A 4,845-nucleotide genomic window follows, 5' to 3' on the forward strand; every position below is an offset into this window, starting at 1 on the left:
TTGTCTTGTAATACCAGAATATGACAGCCATTGGGCCATATGCCATAATCCATTCTACCGGAACCATACTTCAGAGTCATTTGAATAGGTGTCTTGTGTGCATCAGGGAAGACCAAGGACACAGGCATACACCCAAATGCCCAGAAAACTTTACAAAGTACTTTTAATCTAGCAGAAGTTTGGTCATGGTAGTGACAATGACATCAGTGATGACTGTAAACACTCCAGATATAAAATCCTCAGGAGTAGGAAATACTTTGAGACCTTAGTATTGATGCAGAACATCTATGGTGTTTTTATCTCAAGACTTGGAACTGTTTTATCTCCAAGCTATACCTCTTTCCCGAACTCCAGATTCATATACTATTGCCTTTGACACCCCTGCTTGGGCGTCTAATAGATATCTCAACTTAGCACATCTAAAACTGAACCTGTGAGCTCCACCCTACTCCCAACACTCTGCCAAACCTACAGAACCTGCAGTCTTCCTCCGCATCTCAGGTTATGACAACCCCACCCTTAAGGTTGCTCAATTTAAAAATCTTGAAATCACTCTCGACTCTACTCTTTTCTCTCACACACACCTAATTAGGATTGTTGTCTTTTTTTTTTTTTGCGGTACGCAGCCTCTCACTGCTGTGGCCTCTACTGCTGTGGAGCACAGGCTCCGGATGCTCAGGCCCAGCAGCCATGGACCACGGGTCCAGCCGCTCCGTGGCACGTGGGATCCTCCCGGACCGGGACACGAACCCGTGTCCCCTGCATCGGCAGGCGGACTCCCAACCACTGCACCACCAGGGAAGCCCAGGATTGTTGTCTTTACCTTCAAAATATATCCAGAATCCAACCACTTCTTACCATCTTCTGCTACTACTCTTATCTAAACCATCTCTCACTGGGATACTTCAGTTGCCCACTACGGTCTCCCTCCTTCCACCCTTGCCTTTCCCAACAGTCTACACTTCACACAGCAGTCAGAATAATCCTTTTAAAGTGTAAGTCATACCATGTCACCCTCTGTTCAAAACTCTCCAATGGCTCCCATCTCATGCAGATAAAAGCTCAAAATCCCAGACTTCTTTGCTGTACTTTGAACACATCAGGCATGTTCCTGCCTTAGGGCTTTGCATGGGTTCAAACCTCTCCCTGGAACGCTCTTCTCTCAGATATCCATATGGCTGAGCATCCTACTTTTGCAAGTATTTGCTGAAATATCACCTTTTAAAATTAGGCCTCTGAAATTGCATCCTGCCACTCTTGTTCTATAGTCCTAATCTCTTTTCCTGTCTGGATTTTTTCCCCTTTAAGATTTATCACCTTTCCATATACCATAATTTATTGAGTACTATGTTTATTCTTGTTTGCTCCCTCTTCTCACTAGAATATAAGCCCTACAATGGCAGGGATTCTTGCCCTGTTTTGTTTTTTGATGTACCCCAGGTACCTAGAAAAGGCACATGGTGGGCACTCAATAAATACTGGATGAACAAATGAGTGAAGATCGCTGGATACAAAATGTTAGCACTAAAAGGGATGCTAGAGTTTTTCTGGCCTAAACCCTCCTTTTTTAGATTAAGAAAATTTAAATTGCTTCCCCGGAAGATGAAGATATTTGTCTAAGAAAATGCCATGAGTGGCTTCCAAATTCTCTTGTTTTGTGTTTCAGTTATTATATCTGGAGGCTTCCCTCCTTGATCTTGAAATGATGTTATTATGCATTTTTTTCCTTCTGGACTTTAAATGAAAATAGAAGATTTAACCATATTCCTTAGTTCATGGGGCAGAGAAAGCAGCAGCACCTGGGAACACTGCGTAGTACCTGACTGGGTTTATTCCTGGATTCACGTGAGCTATCTCTAGAGGGCTGCCAGAAATACGTGTATGTGTGTGTGCAAGAGTGTGTGTGTGTGTGTGTGTGTGTGTGTGATGGGTGTGTGTGTATACATGTGTGTGCATGGGTGTTTGGGGTGGTAGTACAAGAGAAAAAGTCCTGAGTAAACTGCTCAGAAAAGCAAAGTTTCATGTTCTAGGTGTGAACAGTTCTTGCGGAAGCTCCCAGCACTTTTAGTAGAGAATAATTGCAATCTTTAAAGTAAATATATAGTGGAGCTACAGTTTCTCACTTTTGAGAAAAGAAAATGGGGTTAGAGGTTTAAGGATTTACCTGGTGTTTTTCAGTCAGAAAGTTGTAGAACCAAAAACTGAACCTGAGTCACTAGAGTCCTAGACGCTACCTTTTAATATTATGGTGTGTTCTCACATGGGATGATGTGTCCACCCCTAGGAATTTCAGGGTTACCCACCAGAGCCAGGAACTGGGTGATGGGGGCACATTTTCTCCACAAGGCAAAGCTGTGGCTCTTAAGGCACTGTGCAACAGTGGGGAAATGTCAAAGTTATTAATTTTTATAAAATATGTTAATGGGATTCCCATTACTTCCTCTCTCGTTATTCGGTGTTGCCTTTCTGTTTCTCTGACACTTAACTCTGAGGATGTGACACTAAAAATATCAGGGCCTGCAGGCTCCCTGACCCTTAGATCCTTTTCTTCCAACAGCTGGGACATTTGACCCTTGCCAGCAGGCTCTGCTTCAGAGTCAGGGCAAATCATTCCCCCCCAACACACATTTTTTTAATACTTAAAAAAAGGTCATATCCATGAAAGTGTGTAGGACACAGTAAGCCTTTTTTTAATACCCTTCTTCTCCTCTTTGGAACTTCTCAAATTCTCTAAATATGGAAGAGTTGTATAAAGTTTATCACTTGGGAATTAGAGAAAAACTTTAAATCTCCAAGGGCACATCTACAAAATAAGTCTCAGAAAATGCCCAATTAGCTATTCAGAGCTAGTCCAAAGTAAGCAGATATGAGCCTGTAGTAGGCATTTCTAATTGGTTACAGCACTCATTCTTTTTATCTGTACTCTTCCCTTTAAGATAAGGTGTAGCCCAGAAACACTGTCATCTGAACATTCTGGGATCCATTACCAATGATCTGGAGTTAGCATATGAAATGAAAGCTATTTTCCATCCTTGCCCAAGTTCATCAAGATAGATATTCAGGCATTGCGCTCAGCGGTTCCCCGGATCAGTCTCTTGCTTCAACAGTGTTTGGACGGAACAGACCCAGGGTCGCCCTTTCCTCCAGCCTCCGACCACCCTCCAACCTTCGGAGTCAGCCACTCAGCTATCCTCGGTCACCGGGACCAGCCAACACCATTTTCTGAGCCGAACTCCTTATTACCGATCAACCATGAGCTCCCAGATTCGTCAGAATTATTCCACCGAGGCGGAGGCTGCCGTCAACCGCCTGGTCAGCATGCATCTGCGGGCCTCCTACACCTACCTCTCTCTGGGCTTCTATTTCGACCGCGACGATGTGGCTCTGGAGGGCGTGGGCCACTTTTTCCGCGAATTGGCCGAAGAGAAGCAGGAGAGCGCCCAGCGTCTCTTGAAACTGCAAAACCAAGCGGCGGCCGCGCCCTCCTCCAGGACGTGAAGAAGCCATCTCAAGATGAGTGGGGTAAAACCCAGGACGCTATGGAAGCCGCCATTAACATGGAGAAGAACCTGAATCAGGCCCTTCTGGATCGGCATGCCCTGGGCTGTGCCCAGGCAGACCCCGCCTCTGCGACTTCCTGGAGAGCCACTTCCTAAATGGGGAGGTGAAACTCATCAAGAAGATGGGCGACCACCTGACCAACCTCCGCAGGCTGGCTGGTCCGCAGGCTGGGCTGGGCGAGTATCTCTTTGAAAGGCTCACCCTCGAGCACGAACAGGAGTCTCTGAAGTCCAGCGGCCTCTGAGGAGCCCCTCTGGCGTCAGAGCTTCTGCCTGAAGCCCCGCTCTGCAGCCACCCTCTCCCAAGACGTGGACCAAATGGAAACAATAAAGCTTTTTGCAGCAAAAAAAAAAAAAGATAGATATTCAAATGAACCCTAATGTATAGCAATTCTTCATTGATCCTGTTTGATGATTTTTATCTGGATAGGTTAGTCTTTAACAGGGTTAAGTGAGTCAAATGTGCCGAGACTCAAAAAAGGTGAGGTCAGAAAATGTAGGACCTTGGACCACAGTCCCCATAGAGGCAGTACCTTGGAAAGAATTATTAAACCATGCTAAGGCAGCACCGAGCCAGTCCGCACAAACACTTGTTAAAGGGGGGAGATGTTTTGTAAACCAGAATGAGGAACCAGAGAGCTTGGAGTGCAAGCAGGGCATCAGATCAGAATCACCAGGGATGGGCAAAATGTGGGCCAGGACGAGGAGGTCACATGCCGAGAAGTGGCACTCCTGCCAGCATATCTTCTATGCGTGTTCCTACTTGTGGAGCTTAGGCTGCCCCTTCACATCCCAGGTTGCTACTGCAAAAATATTTTGAATTAATTAACCCTAAATATTTCCTCTGTTAATCTTTTCACGCATCTGATCCCAGAACATTTGTTAAAGAATCTGGAGACTTATTTTTTTTAGAATTTATTTTATTCAAGTATAGGTGATTTACAGTGTTGCGTTTATTTCTGCAGTATGGCAAAGTGATTCAGTTACATATATATATATATATATATATATATATACACTCTTTTTCATATTCTTTTCCATTATGGTTCATCACATGATATTGAATATAGTTCCCTGTGTTATACAGTAAGACCTTGCTGTTTATCCATTCTATATATAATAGTTTGCATCTGCTAATCCCAAACTCCCAATCCCTCCCTCCCCCACCCCCTCCCCCTTGGCAACCACAAGTCTGTTCTCTATGTCTGTGAGTCTGTTTCATAGATAAGTTCATTTGTGTCATATTTTAGATTCCACGTGTAAGAGATATCATATGGTATTTGTC

The 4,845-nt window shown here is 44.4% G+C and overlaps 1 pseudogene; it reads left to right on the top strand.

The window, feature by feature from the left end:
- Positions 1–3,080: 3,080 nt before the first annotated feature.
- LOC132423390 (ferritin light chain pseudogene) lies at positions 3,081–3,805 on the top strand (annotated as a pseudogene).
- The last annotated feature ends 1,040 nt before the right edge of the window (positions 3,806–4,845 follow it).

The sequence above is a fragment of the Delphinus delphis genome, chromosome 1 (assembly GCF_949987515.2).
Source record: "Delphinus delphis chromosome 1, mDelDel1.2, whole genome shotgun sequence".
NCBI classification, from domain to species: Eukaryota; Metazoa; Chordata; class Mammalia; order Artiodactyla; family Delphinidae; genus Delphinus; species Delphinus delphis.